Raw genomic sequence first — 20,036 nt, forward strand, 5'->3', positions numbered from 1 at the left:
TCTTTTTTTTTTTTTTTTTTTCCTCCCCTTTTCAGTTTTGAACAGGAGAGACGCTGCGACGGCCCCGGTGCCGCCCCCGGGCGTGTGAGTGGAGGCGCGCTCCCTTCCCCTCCCTCGCGGCGCGTCACCGCCGCGCCCCGCCCCCGCCCCCCGCCCGGCCGCGCGCGGTGCCTCCCGGGACCCCCGGCCGCCGAGTTGGGGCCGCCGCGGGAGGGGCCGGGGGTGCGGGCGCCGGGGGGTCTCGCCGCCCGCCGCCGGGGGTGCCTCGCCGCCCAACCCCCCGGGGGTCTCGCCGCCCGCCCCCGGGGGACTCTCGCCGCCCGCCCCCCGGGGGTCTCGCCGCCCAACCCCCGGGGGGTCTCGCCGCCCGCCCGCCCGAAGTCCACGTGGACCTGTGTGTGCGGGGCGGCGCACGGGCTAAAGGCGGGCGGGAAGCAGCGGGAACGGGTCCTTGCCCGGGAATTTCGGGCCTCTGCCCGCCGGCTTCTGCGCCCCGCGGGTGCCTAGGCGTGGGAGGGGGGCATGTGCCTCGTCCCACGAATCGCGATTCAGCTGGGAAATGAGAAGTTTGTTGTCGATTTTTTTTTTCCTTAATAATGTCCCAAGGTTACTTTTAGTACTTACGTGGACGCTTAAGAAAACATATGCCCTCTAAAATGTCTTTATTTTAGTTTTTCCATTTTCCCCATGGTGATAAATAATGCGTGGCTGAGACTATGAAGTTGTTTTAAAACCTAGATGTGGCCAGGATGTTCTAGTACTGCCAGTTTAAGCGACTTTTGGGTATTTCTAAAAAGTTTTACCACAGTGACGTGAAAAATGTATTTTCCAGTATTAAAATGGTAACGGATTTATGTAGTTCCCTATCAGTATTGAAGTGATCAGATTCAGTGATCCGTGCAACCTTGAACGGTGACTTATTTGCACACGTGCTTGAAGTCTTAATTCATTTTGAGCGAATACTCTTGGATCAGCAGACTGCTAATTATAATTTATACTAGGTCATGTAGAGGTTATATTATTAATTGACAAACAGATAAGAGCTAATATTTAATACTATACCTCGTAGCAGGTTTTCTCTGCTCTAAAAACCGTTCTGCTTCAATGAGACTCATGTGTGTCTAGTTTAAGAACAAACATCACTTAGTACAGTAGCATATTTTGTTGTATTAATATTTTGGTTTACTTATATATTATACATAATAATATGTATCATTTGATAACCATATACTTTGATTCTACCAAAGTCGTAGATTTCAGTCTCCTGGGACAGAAGGTTGGGAAATCAGGAATAATAGCCAATGTACTGTTTGTTTGCCAGTGGGCTGTGCCAAATGGTCTACGTCCTTTATCTGATTTTGTCCTCAGAGATGATTTTTCACTTAATCGTAGGTTGCTCAAAAATATTTGAATACGTGAACCTGATTTAAACATTTCCGAATTTGGAATATAAACGTTAAATACTGCGGTTTCTGCTTTTTAAAATAAGGTGATGGCAATATAAAATGAGTCAGTAGATTAGTGTGTTTTTCAAATCGGCAGGTGGCTTTAAAAATTCATAGAACTGCAACCAGTACCTTTACTTGGGGTTCTCAATAGCTTTCAAACCCCTGTCTCTAATTTACTAAGTCCTCATTACCTAGCATTGAACAAGCAACATCAGCTTATTACTACCACACCACCCATTGCCATGGACTCATAGTGACCATATAGGACAGAGTAGAACTGGCCCCTAGGGTTTCCAAGGAGCCGCTGGTGGATTTGAATTGCTGACCTTTTGGTTCACAGCCATAGCTCTTAACCACTGCACCGTCAGGGCTCCTATTAGTACATTGGAAAATGGTAAATGTTCGGAAAAGGCTTAACGACCCCTTCTTAAATGGCCCGCTTTCATATTTAATTTCTCGGTGTCATTCCTGATTAAGGGTAAAAAAATGACCTAATGAAACATGACTGATTTTCCAATACCATACTAAAGAGATGATAATGGGCAGGCTGCCCCTTTGCTGATGAGTCTAGCCCAATTTCATAAGCATGTGAATGTTAAGAATATTTAAATTATCTAAATCTTAGGGGTCCTATTTAATTTTTCAGTTTGCTTTTAAATTTCTTAAGCCTGTGCTTGGTTTTGAGTCCAGTACTTTGTGTGTTAAGAAGTTAAGTTTTTAACTGGATTTCGTTAAGTAATTTTGGCTTCCTTAATCAAAAAAGTCTATTTTGACTATGTTTTGAAAGATACAATTTAATGATTTACGTAGGCAAAACGGTTAAAATTAAACACAAATATTCCGAGTGTGATGGTGTAACGCAGCGTCGTCTGTGAGAGTGAAAGCCCTTGGAAATGAGGAAGTGCTTGGAGGTGTCTCTTATTTGTGATGAGAGCATTTCAGACTTACCTGGCTTCTGCTTCTAGTGGTCCATTGTTGGGAAGAGAAAAGGTTGAGAGTGCTTTGCCAGTCAGTATTTATAAGAGGGTTCCTTTACTTAAGGACATTGTCTTTGGGGGGAAGGTGAGGGGAGAGTTGTTACCTACAGAAGGATGTAGGAGTTAATAATTTTACCCATTGTGATTCACTGATTCTTGCCACCACATGCATCTCAGGCACTTCTCCAGCTTTGATATTTGTGGGCAGCTACGACTCGACGGCACTGGGTGGTGGGTTACTAGTAGATGAAGTATAAAAAGCAAAAAAGATAGGGGGAGGGGTGAGCAGAGCACAAGGGTATATAGGCAAAGCCTTATTAAACCCAAAAAGCCCCAATCCCATTGCCTTCAACTGGATTCCGACTCATAGCGACCCAGTGACAGAACTGCCCCATAGGGTTTCCAAGGATGTAAATCTTTACTGAAGTAGATTGCCACACATCTTTCTCCCATGGGAGTGGCTGGTGGGTTTGAACCGCCGACCTTTTGGTTAGCAGCTGAGCGCTTTAACCACCATGCCACCAGGGCTCCTTGCCTTGTGTGAGGTGCTCCTTAAATACATATGAAATGATCAAACACGTTGGAAATCCCCTTCCCTCTTTGCAGTAGTGAAGATCCCACTTATTTTAGGACCCACGCCACTTGTGGCTTATCCACCGAGTCAGCAGCCCACAGTGAGCTCTTGGAATGTTAGCACTTTATACCACACACTGGCATTTAATCTTTTATGTTTTGTATTGTTACCTAAATGTTTTATGTGTCTTGTTTCCCCATCTAAAATATAAGCTACTAGAGGGCCAAAACAAAAAAGACCCATTGCCTTCTAGAGGGCAGGGAATATATATTTATATACAGTAGTAGTTTTGAAAACTTCTTGGTATCCAGCACAATAATAGCCCTGGTGGCGCAGTTGTTAAGAGCTATGGCTGCTAACCAAAAAGTCAGCAGTTTGAATCCACCAGCTGCTCCTTGGAAACCCTGTGGGGAAGTTCTACTCTGTCCTATAGGGTCGCTATGAGTCGAAATCAACAGCAACGGGTTTGGTTTTTTTTTTTGTTTATGTATACTGATTGAGAGACTTAGATTCCATAGGAAGACATCTAAGATATTAAAAATGTGGAACCAGCCCTCAAGTAGATGGTATTTTAGTTGGGCAAACATTGTTGACACACATGACACTGTATGAGAATTTGGAGCTAAATAATGCAAAGTAATGATAGTAGGTAACATTTATGTCTTGCTTAAAACGTACCAGACATTGCCCCAGAAGCCTTTACATGTTAATTTGTTAGCATCACACAACAATCCTTTGAAGTAGGTACCATTATTATCTCCATTTTGTAAATGAGGAAACTGAGGCACAGCAGAGTGAGTAAGCTACTTGCCCAAAGTCATGCAAGTGATAATTAGCGAAGACTGGATGTGAACCCAGGCAGTCTGGCTCCAGAGTCAGTGTGGTTTCTCTGTAGAGTTTTACTTTATACGTGGAAGGAGGATCTGAAAGTTGAGGCTACTTTCTCTTCTATAAAGATGTTCTTTTTTTAAATTTCAAAGTCACGTAGAAGATCGCAGTGACCCTGCATTGCAGAAACAATGCTAGATTTTCTAGGGAGAAGAGATTGATAACATGGGTAAAGGCTACTATTTTGAGATGACTAAAAACAAGTGGATAGAAACCGAATTTTGAATCTCAGAGCCGAATGTGGATTACAACTCTTTGTAGGAGTTCAGTGCTAGGACAGTGATGCACCAGGACATAGGACAATGATTGTATAAGACACTAACACCAATAAACGTACGCCAAATAAAATAATATTGAACGGCACTTGACATCTTACAGCCGTTCTTGCTTAAACACTTACTAGATTGAAAACCCTCCTGGTGGTAATGTACCAGAATGTGGGTGTCCTAAAGGTTTCCAGTGCCATTCCATCTGTTTGGTTTGTCATTATGGGGAATTTTGAGCCACTTTTTCAATTTGTATTGAGCAACAGTGAACACTGATGGGGCAAGGAGACCTCTTCAAATCAAGTAATACTTCTTTGGTGAAAAAAAAATGTAAAATTGTGCTGTTGATTTGGTGACAAACCTGAAATAATCATTATATGAGGGTCTGCAAACAAAATACGACAAGATGAAGAAAAAGAACAATTTTTTTTTTAATTGTGCTTTAGATGAAGGTTTACAGAGCAAGTTAATTTCTCATCAGACAATTAATACACATTGTTTTGTGACACTGTCCCCTTCTCGACCTTGAGTTCCCTGTTATCAGCTTTCCTGTCCCGTCCTGTCTTTTGGTCCTTGTTCCTGGGTTGGAGTGCCTGTTTAGTCTCGTTTTGTTTTATGGGCCCATCTGATCTGTGGCTCAAAGGAAAAATGGTCTTTTCTGAAAGCCCACTTATGTATCCTTTCTGTTGGGAGCTGACAACATTATTTTGGGGCCACTGAGCATCAACAGAGTTGCTCAGTCTAAATGACTCTACAGATCTGGGAGTATGTACATCTCCACACCAGCTGTCCAGGAATCAGAGAAGGAAGTGCCCTTGAATGAAGCATGGGCCACAAACCTGGTGAGCAGCCAGAGAGGACATGTACCTTACAGGTACGGTATTCTGTGCTATAGATTATTTCCACTGGGTAGAAGGTCATGATGTAATTTATCTTTAGAATAGCTTTATGATTTGATTCTGTAAAGAAATGATATGTTCTGGTGTTATTTTAACATCAGCACATATTTTGAGATGGCCTGACATAAAAGCAACTTATGAATATTGGTCTACAGCTTGTGTTCTATTTAAATACTCAAGGAAATAATTTGGAAAGTCTGAGTTAAAATTAACTATAGATGTATTTACCAATTGGCACATCAGCCTTAATCTTAATTTCAGGCTCTTTGCTTTCGCATATGTTTTTCGAGAAAGAGAAAATGTTATGCCGATACAGTTTTTTTTTTTTTTTTTTTTAAGCCTATTAGGCCGAGATGATTTAGTAAAACCTTACTGCACCATTTATGAATTTTAAGGTTGTAGAGCCGGACCCTGAATATGATCTAGTGTGGTTGCTCTGTAACCAGGCATGCACGTCAGAATGACCTGGATTTATTAGAAAAGCAACAGATGTCTGGCCCTAAACCCAGGGATTCTGATTCATTAGAGCTGGGGTGGAACCTGGGCATTGGTATTTTATACCTTCCCCAGGTGATGCTGGTACCACTTCCGCCTATAGGAAGACTCACCCCTGGGTTGTATAGATAGGGCTGCCTGGGTGGCACAGATAGTTAAGCACTAGACTACTAACCGAAAGGCTGGCTGTTCAAACCCACCCAGAGGTGCCTCGTAAGTAAGGCCTAGAGATCACTTTCTGAAAGGCCATAGCCGAGGAAACCCCGTGGAGCAGTTCTGCGCTGCACACAGGAGGTCACCATGAAGTCGCAATGACTCAACAGCAACAACAACAACAAGTTTTTAGATAAGAGAATCAGGACGAGTGAAATGACCTGTGTAAAGCTGGTTCAGTGGTACTAAGATGTTATCACCAGGTAATATGTAATTTCAGAATTTGATAGCTGAAAGAAATCTCCCAGATCTTCAACTCTGTGATTCATTTTATAGCTGAATATCAACCAAGCTTGTTCATTCCATTTTCAAGTAAGATACGAATGCAGAGAAACAGGGTTTTCTCGCATTCTGTCTTCTGCCCTGACCATAGTAAAGGTCAAAAAGTCAGTCCATCTAAATTTCTTTATAATTTTAGTTGATTTTTAAAATTAATTTTAGGAATTATTGCCTATTTACAGTGTTTTTTATTATGTACCTTGTGACGACTTTTTAATTTTTTTTAAATATAGTATAAAGCTAAAACGAAAGATTAAATTTTTTTATTTCAATTACTTTTCAGTCTGCTAGAATCTGAGAATTTACATTGCATTATTAAGTTTAGGTTTTTGTTTTATTCTGGTTGATTTTAACTTTATTTTATCTTATTTTAGACATCTTACTTTGGAAACATAGTCTGGCTTCCTTGTCATCTTTGAATCTGAGGGGTAATCCTAGTTTCAGCATGTCCTTAGTAGAGACCAAAGACCAGGTTTGGGCCTTTAAGAAGTCTTCGAAACCTGTGAAACAACAACCATTTCCCTGTGAAACAACAGCCATTTCCAGAAGAAAATAATAAATCAGATGTCTGTGAACGGAATATATGGCCAAGGGACTTATTAAGATATTATGGAAGAATGGTGAAAAAAAAAAAACCCTGAAGAAAAGGCAGATTTCAAGAACAGACTCCAGTGCCGTTTAGCATTTTCAAGCAGCTGAGAGAAGATGGTTCTGAAAATACGAATGCCAAGACTCTAGCAGACTTCTTTATACGTTTCTCACATTATCGTTGTTAATCCATCCATTTTTGTAATAAAAAAGCCATTTTCCTCTACTGCACCAGCAGGTAATTAGAATTTTATTCTATGTAAATAGAGAGAAAGTGAATAACAGAAATAGGAGGAGAAATAGTACCAATTCATTGGGGAGGGCAGGCCCCAGAAATTGACTTTCACAAATTAATGAAAGTGTGGTATAGTGATGATCGCTTCTTCACATTAATTGCCCCTTTAGTTTAGTCTTCCTTTATCTACTCCCAGCCTCTGCATACGCCTGCTGTTTTCTTGAACAATTTTTTGGCAGTGATGACTTGATTACCGTGTGGAGTTGGTTTGTTTGTTTTTTCAGTTTAAAAGTAAATATTGTATCTTCATAAATAGACCTTTGGCATGGTGGCTGTTCTACCCAAGGCTATTTTATAGGATTAAGAATAGAATAATTTCCATTCTTGTGCAGCATTGGTCTTCTTTCCTCTTTGTATGTTATTGTTAAGTGTTTTCTTTCTCTTATTTTGTAGACAGAAATGAAGGGTGATCCCTTGTGTTCGGAAACCCTGGTGGTGTAGTGGTTAAGTGCTACAGCTGCTAACCAAAAGGTCGGCAGTTCAAATCTACCAGGCGCTCCTTGGAAACTCTATGGGGCAGTTGTACTCTGACCTGTAGGGTAACTATGAGTCGGAATCCACTCAACAGCAACAGGTTTTACCTTGTATTCTGTTTTCCGTTATCTGGGAGTCCTGAATAGTCTAGATGGTAGAAATTTCTAGAAAATGTGCAAAATCTTTTAGTCACTGTTTTAAAGTTCCATCATACTTCTTTTTAGAAGTGCTTAGAAGTAGCAATATTGATTAAATGTTACTTTCTTATCCTGTCCTTTCCTTTGGGAGGGGGCGTTTTAAGAAGCAGGAAATTCTCCAGATGATGGTAAGCAGAGACAGAGAGAGCGAACAAGAGGCTGAGCGAGCAAGTGCATATTCCAGTGAGAACCTTTTGTGATTAACAAATGAAACAATCAGTCATTAAGTAATCTGTAAGATGGATGTACACATTTTCAGTATAAAATTTGTGAATTAAAGTTTAAGAGAATAACTGACGTGAGTCCACTTTATTGCTTTTCAGCGCTTGTGACTGTCAGTTGACCTCCTTAACGATTTTCTCCTCTGTAAATTAAAGAAAGCTCTTGTTCTTATAAATCAGGTTTTACCAGCAAGGGGGAATATAAGCAAAAGGACAGATTTTTAACTTAATTTAGTTGAATGAAGTAAAATTCCATAAAGCATTTGGTCTTTAATATTTCCTTCCCCAGTAGGCCTGTTTTGCTTCATTCCTTCTGTCACCTGTTCCCTTTTTTACCTTCTTCTTGCCTCCCCAGAATTTCTTGTTTGGTTTATTTGTGTTTGCCTTTCTGTGATTCAACTTTCCATTTAAAATGCTTTCTATTGTCTTTACACTCTGTTTGCTTGGGTGTGCCTCTGTCCTAGTTTGTCCCCTGCACTCCTGTTGTTGTCCCCTGTAACTCAGCTCCTGTCAGCTCTCGTTCCTTTCTCTTCCACGTCTCACCTCTTGTCCCTTTTCATTCCACTCGCACCCACTGTCATTGGTGGTCCTTTCTCTCCCACCACCTCAGTCCTCTTCTTCCTGGGGAGCTCACTGATCTGTCATGTGTTTCATCAAGCTCTGATTCCTTCTCATCTCTAACCTGGCCTTGTTTCCTCCTGTACTTTTTAGCCATTGTGTGTTTGCTTCTTGAGGTCTTTTTTCCATTTTCCTTGTCCCTGGGTAGTAGGCACCCTTAGATGCATTTGTTGACAGAATTTGCATTGAATGCAGATCCTTGCTGTGTATTTGCGGGGTAGCCAGCATGGGTCAGTTATTGTTAACTTTTCTTGGAAAACCTGAGCTTTCTGCATTTTCTGCCTGGAAGAAACAGACTGGTGTTCCAGAAGACTAACGTTACTTTATGAGAGACAAGTTTGTCCTGTGATACTATCATTTTAACTCTTTATTCAAGGACAGTTAATAAATCAGTGACATTTGAATTAACTCCTTTGTCTTGCTGGGTTACAGAAGGTGTCCAGAGCAGCTGTGTGGGGGTGGAGGGGGTGGTAAGCACTCGTAAAGACTGCAGAGTCAGTGAACATTTATTAGGTTAAAGGTCCCCTAAAGGAATAAAAAATATCAGTAATTCTGTTACCTAGTTTTAGGTTTGGGTCATCTGTATTGCTACACTTTCCATTAAATTTAGCTGCAAAACATTTTTTATGTTTAGCAAAACACAGACTTAATCTTATAAATATTCGTTTTATTTTAAGAGATTGGATGTCTGCTTATGTATTAACGTTTATCATTTTGTAATTATGCTGTAACATTCTTAAAATACCATTAATAACTGATCCTATTAGTTTCTGTCTGGGAAAGTATATAAATTGTGTGGTCTTGCCCCTTCTGGACACTAGTTGTAGCTAAGTTTTTTGGTAAAGCTTTATTATAACTTTATGCCGTTAATGATTTACACTGACTTATATTTTTCCTTTATTCTTGTATATACTGTGAATGGGATGCTGTCTTGTAATTTAGTTTTCTGCAGTGTATATCACCTGAGGTAGAATGATGATGTAAGCTTTATTAAAGTTTAAAAAGAAAAAAAAACCCTGTACGCCACGTAAGATTCCTGGGTGGTGCAAAAGGTTTGTTCTTGACTACTAAACTAAAGGTTGGCAGTTCAGACCCACCCAACGGTGCAGTGGAAGAAAGCCCTGGCAATCTGCTTCCATAAAGATTGCAGCCAAGAACACCCTGTGACCCCATGGAGCAGTTCTACCCTGAAACACACGGGGTCGCCATGAGTCAGAGTCGCCCGGACAGCAGTGGGCTTGGTTTTTGTTTTTTGGTATACAGCACATATTGTAGTGTTTAAATAAGATTTTAAGAACAGTCCTACAAATTGAGGTTAACCGTTATTGAATATTCTTTCTGCCTGAGCCTTCCTTGGTTTTGGTGGTGTTTTGGGATGTCTTATAGCTAAAGGAGTGGCTGATGGACCAGAAACGGTATTGTAATATTCACTGCCCACGAGCAGCTGCTAAAAGTGGTGTCAAAGCCACAGTTAGGCTCCTAACAAGGAATTTATGTGACGTGCTGAGTACTGGCCTGTGTTCTGGGAAAGATGATAGTGCAGTCTCTCTGGTAGCTTGTGGTTGAGCAGGGGATATTGATAAGTGAATGATTGCAATACAGTGTGGCAAATGCTACAGTACACACACACACTGAAGCTGCAATAGGAACAGATTAATTGGAAGAGTTAGAAAATATAGGTCAAAAAAGTCAGGTCCACGTATATAAATGCATTTTTTTTGTTGTTGTAAAAATGTATATACCACATCTGCCAGCTTGACACTTCTCACATGTATGATTCAGTGACATCGGTTTCATTAGTTGTGTTCTGCAGCCCTCACCGATATCTGTTGCCAAATTTTCCATCACCATAAACTCACTTCACTGCTTCCTAAACAATGACTCCACTTGCCCCTTTCCTCCTGCCCCTGGTAACCACTGTTAAACTCTGATTTCTATGCATTTGCCTATTCTAGATATTTTGTATGAATGAGATCATACAATATTTGTACTTTTGTGATTGACATACCTCATTCAGCATGATGTTTTCAAGGTTTATCCGTGTTGTAGCATGTATCAGGACTTCATTTCTCTTCATAACTGAGTAATATTCCAGTGTATGTATATACCGCATTTTGTTTATCTACTTGTCAATGGACATTTGGGTTGTTCCCACGTTTTGGCATTTGGGAATAGTGTTGCAGTGTACATTGTTGTACATGTGTCTGTTTTCAAGTCTCTTGGGTATATACTGGTATATATACTATGTACCAAACCAAAAAACACCAAACCCAGTGCCGTCGAGTCTATTTCGACTCATATACCAGTATATGCTATATACCAGTTTATACCCAAGAGACTAGAAAGCAGCGATATATATAAATTCTGTGAGGTAATAATCCCTGTTCTACCCCTTACAACCTGTATGAATTGGGCAAGTTATTTAAAAGCAATGAGCCCCTTAGTGTCTCATCTGTGAAACGGTGATAACACCTATCTTGTAGTGTTGCTGTGTGGATTAAATAGTATAAGGTGCCACTGTTTTCTTCCTTCAATTATTGTTTAGAATTTGGAGAACTAAACAAATGGCAGAGAACACAGTATAGGAAAAAAGAATATTCGTTTTGAGGAGTTATACATTAATTCCAGAGACACTACTGTCACTCAAAATGAATGGACTTCCTATTTTGTTTCTGTCGTTTTTAAGAAAACCAATCTTATTACCTTATCATCAATCCTTTTTTTTATAAATCAAAAATTTACTTATGGCTTCATCCATTTACCAGATGTAGCTCACAATGACTTTTGCCTCTTTCCATAAATCAAATCCAGTCTCAGAAAATTTAAAATTTGCCCCAGTTGAGCATATTTGATGAAAATATGCCACAGATTTCTGAAGTCTTTTTCAGCAAGACGAATGTCAACATCATTGGAATAGGCTTCCATAATGACTACTTTCAAAAGAGTTGGAGCAAGAATTTGTAGATGCAGAAATTATGGAGTGTGTTATAAAAACAGTCCTTGTATAGTGGTAATTCCAATACTCCGTTTTATGTACTCACCTGACTATAGCTCCTGAATTATGTCTGTGCTTTTGAGACTTGAGCAGAGTTAACTTTTTGTTATTTTAAAAGATGTTGATTAGATTAACTTTCTTTAACAGAGCCAAACTGTACAGTAGAAGAAAATGGTACAGAGATTCAATATTATTTTGTTCAAGGTTGTTTAGTTTCTTCTAAACCTAGCAGGTCTTTAATATAAGGGTCTATAACCTGAAAAAAAAACCATAGCATAAATCAGGTTGGTTAAACTCTTCGCCTGAAAGAAATTGATCCCCCTGACTTAATGGCTTGGCCATATTGTAAATAGTTCACTAGTTCATATCATGGTCAGACTTACCTGTTCTATTGTAATTTTGTGTGTTATAGGGTTATAACTGGAGTAATAAAAAATGTCAGTGTTGACATAGAACTGCCAGTTCAGGATTTTGATGATATCTGAAGTATATGTCTTGTTTAAAGCCTTTTTCTTTTAAATTTCCTTGTTTACAATCAAAAAGTTTAAGTAGCTTAATTTGTATTTGATGTGCTAATTTGTATAGAGAGCCCTGGTGGCACAACGGGTAAGCGCAAGGCTACTAACTGAAAGGTGGGCGGTTTGAACTCATCAGCCGCTCCAGGGGAGAAAAGGCCTGGTGGTCTGCTCTTGTAAAGATTTCAGCCTAGGAAACCCTATAGGACAGTTCTACTCTGTCCTGTGGGGTCGCAATAAGGTGGAATCAACTCACGGGCACACAACAACTGTTTGCATTGACATTACAAATTCATAGATAGGCAAACTGTATTCCCATAGAAAGAAAAACTGGGTGTATAAATATTCCAAAACTTAGCTTAAGTTGCTTATAATTAGAAAAGTGGCTTTCATTTGTGTTCTGTGACAGATTATCAGTAGTCCTGTAGACATGTTAACAATGACATGTTTCATGGCCATAATAAATACCTAGTTGGCAGATGTGTTTGGGCAATTGCTACAGGTGTTGTAGAATGAACTGAGGTACTGGTTTTGTGTTTCACTGCTCTCCCCTAGTTATTCTTTTAGAAACCTAATTTTTTCCTGATAGTGTTTTATTTCTTCTTGAATTTTATTTATTAGTATTATTGATAGCAATAATAGTTACCATTATGGAGCCTGTATAGGGCCAGGCTGTTGACATACATTTACTCATTATTATTTTACTTAATACAATTTTTCTAATAAAAGTTGATGTTATACAATATATTTTATATTTTCTGTATATACACGTGGAAACCCTGGTGGTGTAGTAGTCAAGTGCTATGGCTGCTAACCAAAAGGTCAGCAGTTCGAATCCACCAGGTGCTCCTTGGAAACGCTATGGGACAGTTCTACTCTGTCCTATAGGGTCGCTATGAGTTGGAATCGACTTGATGGCAGCAGGTTTGGTCTGGTTTTGGTATGTATACATATATGTTAATACAGTATGTGTTTGCATGACACAAATGGGCGAATGAATAAATGAATATGTATATCTGTTAGGCCTGTTCTGCAGATCAGTAGTTTTGTTGTATTACCTTGTGCCACTTTAAAGTGAAGAGGGAGGTTATGAAACTGACCAAGGGCACATAGATAGTAAGCAATGAAACCAGGATTTTAATCTAACTGATTAAATTCCCTTCTTGTAACCACTTTTCTATAAAAACCAAAACTAAACCCAGTGCCGTAGAGTCGATTCTGACTCATAGTGACCCCATAGGACAGAGTAGAACTGCCCCATAGAGTTTCCAAGGACTGCCTGGTGGATTCGAACTGCCGACCCGTTGGTTAGTTGCCATAGCACTTAACCACAACACCACCAGGGTTTCCCACTTTTCTATACCATGTTTTAAAATTAACATTTCCCCTTGAAAAGTTAAGATTTAGCTGTTCTATAAATGCAGATTAATTTGAGCTAAGGAGTGGGCGGTCAATTCTGTGTTCTACACATGGTTTTTTTCCAAAGTAAAATAACCTTTTTTTTCTGATTACAAAAGTAATAAGGCCTGATGTAAAAAAAATAAGCAATGCTTAGAAAAAAAAATTCAGATAATTCAGAAAGGTATACAGAGGAGGCTGATGAAAATCACCACTAATTCTGCCAGAGGTTAAGAGTTTGTTGTATAGTCTTCTAGACTTTTTGATATATACATGCATATACATATTGTTTTAAAAGAAAAATAGATCGATAGCTTGCATGTTGTTTAAAATCCTTTTATAGTATATCTTGGCCATCATTCCTTATTATCATGTTTATATCTTCATTTTTTAAATTTACTTTTAAAATAAAAAAAAGTTTATTTTAGGACAGTTCTAAATTTACAGGAAAATTGCAAAGATAGTGCAAAGTCCCCATACACCCCATACCCAGTTTCCCTAATTAATAGCATTAGTGTAGTACATTTCTTAAAATTAATGAACCAATATTGATACATTATTGTTAAAGAAAGTCAGTGCTTTATTCAGATTTGCTTAGTTTTTTATCTACTGTCCTTTTTTCTGTTTCAGGATCCCATCCAGGATGCCACATTGCATTTAGTCTTCATGCCTTGATAGTTTAGAGGAGTACTGGCCAGGTGTTTTGTAGAATGTCCCTCAACTGGGATTCGCCTGATATTTTTCTCATGATTAGAGTAGGGTTATATGATTTTTGACAGGAAGACCGGAGAGGTTAATGCCATTTCGTCACATCGTATCAAGGGAACATGCTATCAACATAACTTACCATGGTTGATGTTCGCCTTGATCACCTGGCTAAGGTAGAGTTTGTCAGGTTTCTCCTCTGTAAAGTTCCCGTTTTTTCTCTCCCCTTTGCATCCTGTACTCTTGGAAGGAAGGCAGCCATACTTAAGGAATGGGACCTAGGCTGTGCCTCCTTAAGGACAGAGTATTTAGATAAATTATTTGGAATTTTTCTACATAGGAGATTTAGCCATTCTCCCCCGTTTGTTTCTTTATTCAGTCATTTGTATCAGTGTAGACAAATGAATATTTATTTTATATTTTGGGTTTTAATCTAATACTACTTTATTTATTTGTTGCCCATATTGTTCCAGCTTTGGCCATTGGGTGCTCTTTCAGTTGGCTTCTGTGTCTGTCATACCCCCATTGTTCGTTTATGTCTTTATTGCTTAAATAGCTGCATAGTTTTCCACTGTAAGGATGTACCTGATTTACTTAACTAATCCCCTATTGATGGTAATTTCGGTATCAGATTTTTTACCGTTATATAAACAGTATTGTAATGAGTGATCTTCAGAAGACATATTTATGAAACTGTCTAATAGTTTATTCAAGGTAAATAGCAGTATTAAATAGTCTGCCTATTTAAATTTTATGTATATGTGACTTTTGTCCTTAGACATATCTTAAGCAGGTTTTTGAGGAATTTTCACTTTACCTACAGGTGTTGGTAAGGTTCTGTTGAGTTCCTTCCGGTTCATAGTTGACCCTATGTACAACAGAACAAAACACCGCCTGGTCCTGTGCCATCCTCACAGTTTGAGCCCATTGTTGCAGCAACTGTGTCCATTTCATTGAGGGTCTTCCTCTGTTTCGCTTCAGAAAACAGTGGTGTTTTTATCACCACAGTTGCCTGCCTTCTGTTTTCTTGTTTCCTATGATCAGAGCTTGATGGTACCAGCAGTCCTGAAGAGCTGCTTTGAGATCACGCATTGTTTTGAGACACCTGTTGCCATCTCAGTTTAGATCAGTTACAATCAACAAATTGTATTTAAACTCATTTTGAAAAAAAAAAAAAAAACAACAGAATTCTCGAAGAGTAAACAAATTTTAGAGCTGGAAGCAACCTTTGGAGACCATCACGTTCCATCCCTCCATTCTAGAAATAGAAGGTGGGGTGCCGTTTACATCAGATGGCTTCCCTGGGATTAGGCAGTGGTGGAAGTATTCAAGAACCTAGATTTCTTCATAAGTCTCAGAATTCCTTGTTTTGTGGGTATGTTTTACATCCGGTTCAAGGAAATTTTCAAACAAACTTTTTAAAAAAAGTTTATTGTGCTTTAAGTTTGTTTACAAATTAAGTCAGTCTCTCAAACAAAAACTTAATACACACCTTGCTATGTACTCCTAGCTGCTCTCCCCTGAAGGAGACAGCACACTCCTCCTTTATACCCTGTATTCTCCCTGTCCATTCAACCAGCTCCCGTCACCCTCTGCCATCTCATCTCGCATCCAGGCAGGAGCTGCCCACATAGTCTCATGTGTCTACTTGAGCCAAGAAGCTCACTCCTCATCAGTATCATTTTCTGTCTTACTATAGTCCAGTCCAGTCCCTTTCTGAAGAGTTGGTTTTGGGAATGGTTCCAGTTTTGGGCTAACAGAGGGTCCGGGGACCATGACCTCCAGGGTCCCTCTAGTCTCAGACCATTAAGGCTGCTCTTTTTACGAGAATTTGAGGTCTGCAGTCCACTGTTCTCCTGTTCCATCAGGGATTCTCTGTTGCATTCCCTGTCAAGGCAGTCATCACTTGTAGCCGGGCACCATCTAGTTCTTCTGGTCTCAGGCTGATGTAGTCCCTGGTTTATGTGCCCTTTCTGTCTCTTGGGCTCATATTTACCTTGTGTCTTTGGTGTTCTTCATTCTTCTTTGCTCCAGGTGGGCTGACACCAATTGATGTGTCTTAGATGGCTTCTTGCAAGTGTTTAAGACCCTGGACACCACTCACCAAAGTGGAATGCAGAACATTTTCTTAATACATTTTGTTATGTCAGTTGACCTAGATGTTCTCTGAAACCATGGTCCCCAGACCCCCATCCCTGCTACTCTGGCCTTGGAAGTGTTTGGTTGTATTCAGGAAACTTCTTTGTTTTTGCTTTAGTCCAGTTGTGCTGACCTCTTCTGTATTGTATGTTGTCTTTCCCTTCACCTAAAATAGTTCTTATCTACTATCTAATTAGTGAATACCCCTCTTATTCCCTCCCCACCTTTATAATCATCAAGGAATATTTTCTTCTGTGTCAAACAAACTTTTTATATGTTTAATATGTATCAAAGAAGACAAAATTGCGTATTTAATCCCCATGTCCCCATCACCCAGTACTTTATCTGTCAATTTGTGGCAAATCTAGTTTATTTTATTCCCATCCACTCCCCTTTTCCATCGTATTATTTTTGAAGCAAATCCCAGACATTAAAGCATTTCATTTGTAAGTATTTAATATATTCTAAAATATAAAAACTCTTATTTTTAAAAGTAAAAACGTAGTTGTACACTCACATCCTAAAAGCATCTCTATTCAAAGATATTTATTAAAACTTCCAGAATTTTTACTTACTGTGGATTAGAATTTGGCATTAATGAAAACACAATTCCTTGGTATAATCCTTGAGTGAGAGTCTATGAGAAGAATCTGTGAGAGAAAATGACCTGGGTTATGGCTTTTACCAAAATTTGAGGATCTTACCTGGAAAAAATAACCTCTGATGCAATAAAAATTATATGACAGATATCTCTGAATTATATATATATTTGCTTTTTTACCGTTCTCAACTTTTACTTTGTCTACTCAAGGGGAAGAAATTCCAAGGACATACAACAACAAGAATTCTTTTTTCAGATTTTATCAGATTAATGGAAGCTGTGCGTGGAAGTACAGTGGTAGAGCCATACCACTCCAGATTCTTCAGTAAAGAGTTTTTTTTTCAGTTTTTTTTTTTTTAATTGTTGAGTAGAATTCCTGAATGTTGCTTCCTGGATTGGGACTTCACAAAGCTTCTAAGAAAACTCACATTTTGATGACATCACTACGCTTGCATTTGCTTTTAAGCGGATGATTTAGAGGAAAGTACTTTTGATCTCAGAGACGATCCCAAGGGCAGAACAGATAGCAATTACTCTGCTGAAGCAACACTTTAAAGTGGGTTACTAGACTGTCTACAACTTGAAAGGGTGATTAATACGCCGAATGTTTTCAATATCGTCTTCTCCTGGGACTTCACTTGATCTTTAAAATTAAAATTAAATGAGATGATATTCCTCTAGAAAAACAACCCTGTCTCAGAGGCTTTGTAGCCAGACTAGCAAACTTCCTTTTAAATACCCATTTACTTGCATTGAATTTATTCTAAAATGCCTCTGTTTTTTGACATACATGATGATCTAAGTTGGAGATGGGTCAGCTAGAAGGACAGAAATTTTCCTTTTGTGTTTTCTAATCCAGACTGAAGCCAATCTTAATTGCATAATTTAAAACTATTTTATTGCAAATAAGTATTCATCTTGCTAGCCTGTTTTGTTCATTATATGTAGATTCATGTTTTAACCTAACCTAATTTAGGCTTTTCTACCTTGAGTTTGACAATACTACTGACTTGACTTGGCCGTTTTCTTTCATGAGTAGGCTTTGCTAGAGTCAGTCAGCTTTATTTTCCTCCCATTTTGAGTGCCATCTTTGTATTATTTCTGAATTTTGGCTCTTTTTTTTTTTTTTTACTTATTATTTCCATTCAGTGAAGTACTTTAGAAGAGGAGAAATCTTTATCCAATATTAATTTTCTTCTAGTTTCTAAACAAAACTAGAAAGATTAATAAAAATAACCACAGATTGAATACAGGTCTGGCTAAGTGTGTTCGGTTCTCCTAGGATGCTGTATATCGTCGATTTTAAGTTCCTGGATGACAGGGTTCAGCATAGTATGCTGTGAATGTGGGTATGTTAAGATTCATCTCCAGCATTCCATCTACTCTACTGATTTTAAGCAAAGTTTTAAATCTCTTCTTGATACCATGTTGTTGTTGTTGTCGAGTTGCTTCCAACTCATAGCAACTCCATGTGTTGCAGAGTAGAACTTTTCCATAAAATTTTCAAGGTCTTGACCTTTTGGAAGCAGATTGCCAGGCCTGTCCTCCCAGGAGCCTCTGGCTGGGTTCAAACTGCCAACCTTCAAGCTAGTAGTCAAGCACTTAACTGTTTACACCACTACTTTTCTCTTAAAATCCTCTTTGCTTTGAAATTGCCTTTCTTGACTTTGACATCTTTGCTACTTGCCAGCTGTGTGACCTTGATTGAGTTACTTCTTGGTTCTTCAGTTTTCTCATCTGAAAAGTGAGGATATTAATTAGCAACCACTGCGTCGGATTGTTAGCTTGTTGGGTTAAATGAGATAAGCTGTAGTGCCTGGCATATAATAAATGTTCCATAAATATTAGTTAATATTATTCTCTCCTGTTCTTTTTTTAATTTTTCTTCCACTTACTTGTTTATGCCTTCACTTAGAGCAAGAAAAAAATTTTTATATCTCAATGAGTGACTCCCATCACAATTTCCTGAAAACCTTTTTTTAGCTATTTGTTTTGAAATGATTGTAGATTGAAATGATTATCAATTCCCAGGAAGTTGGGAAAATAGTACATAGCGGTCGCATGGACCCTTCACCCAGTTTCCCCCAACTTCATATAACTTTAGTACAGAATCAAAACCAGGAAATCCACAGAGCTTATTCAGATTTCACCAGTTTTGCACAGATACATTGTGTGTGTGTGTGTGGTTCTATGCAGTTTGAGCACATGTGTAGATTTGTATAACTGCTACCACAGTGACCATATAGAACACTTCCATCACCACAGAGTTTCATCTTGCTAACCCCTTTATAGCCATTCTTTCCCCACCCCCATCCCTAACCCCTGGTAACTACTAATCTTCTATCCTTCTCTCTGATTTTGTCATTTTGAGATTATGTAAGTGGAGTCAATGTAGTATGTGATCTTTTCAGACTGGCTTTTTTAACTCAGCATAGTGCCCTTGGATCCATCCAAGTTGTTGAGTTTATGAGTACTAGTTTATTCCTTTTTATTGCCAGGTAGTCTTTCATGTTATGGCTGTACCAGTTTAAGCATTCACCTGTTGAAGGCAATTAGAGATGTTTCCAATTTTTGGCTATTATAAATAAGGCTGCTGTGAACATTTGTGTACAGGTATTTGTGTGGTCATAAGTTCTCATTTCCCTGGGATAAATGCTTAGGAGTATGATTGCTGGATAAGAAATTTTTTTTTTTTTTTAACGCACCATTGTACATACAAGTGCAGTCTGTACTTGTAGATATATAAAGGCAGTTATTTCTTAATGCCAACCATTATAAGTGATATACATTGCCTTTTAAGAAATCTATCTTCCTGTGTAATTTGCATCATGAGTCCAAAGTATAGAATCCCATCTTATATATTCTGCAATATAACGTGTTTTCAATCAATATTAATTTTATTTTCTTGATGAATTCCCTTTCATATTTTATTGACGTTTTTCTTGTAGGGTATACCACTGTTCTCAAATACTAACTTTGAATGGGAGTGATATTTCAAGTAATGGGTTTTCTTTTTATCAGTTATTTGCAATCTGGTAGATGTTGAATTTTTAAAATAATTACAAGGACTAGCCTGAAAAATCAAAACGTCTGTTAATTGACCGATGTCTGGCAACATTACAGCCACTTGATAGAGCAGTGCTGGCACTTCTGTCTTCCAACATTATGTTTGGAAATCCTAAGATGTTTTCAAAAAACCACTCATTGTCTCACAGGCATTGTTAGGGTAAAGCTTCAAATACTGTTTTAAT

General features: G+C 38.7%; 1 protein-coding gene across 6 annotated transcripts in view; it reads left to right on the forward strand.

The window, feature by feature from the left end:
- SLC20A2 (solute carrier family 20 member 2) overlaps positions 1–20,036 on the forward strand; it is a 115,172-nt gene that overhangs the window by 89 nt on the left and 95,047 nt on the right. Inside the window, exons 1-2 of one of the 6 annotated variants that reach the window (XM_049866399.1) lie at positions 69–84; positions 4,911–6,865. The exons of 1 other annotated variant lie outside the window; for it this stretch is intronic. The gene's annotated coding sequence lies outside the window, so the exon portion shown is untranslated. Of the gene's footprint in view, positions 1–13; positions 85–181; positions 6,866–20,036 lie in introns of those variants that run through there. 4 more of the 6 variants (XM_049866395.1, XM_049866398.1, XM_049866400.1 and 1 more) reach the window with 4 other exon arrangements.

This window comes from Elephas maximus, chromosome 22 (assembly GCF_024166365.1).
Source record: "Elephas maximus indicus isolate mEleMax1 chromosome 22, mEleMax1 primary haplotype, whole genome shotgun sequence".
NCBI lineage: Eukaryota > Metazoa > Chordata > Mammalia > Proboscidea > Elephantidae > Elephas > Elephas maximus.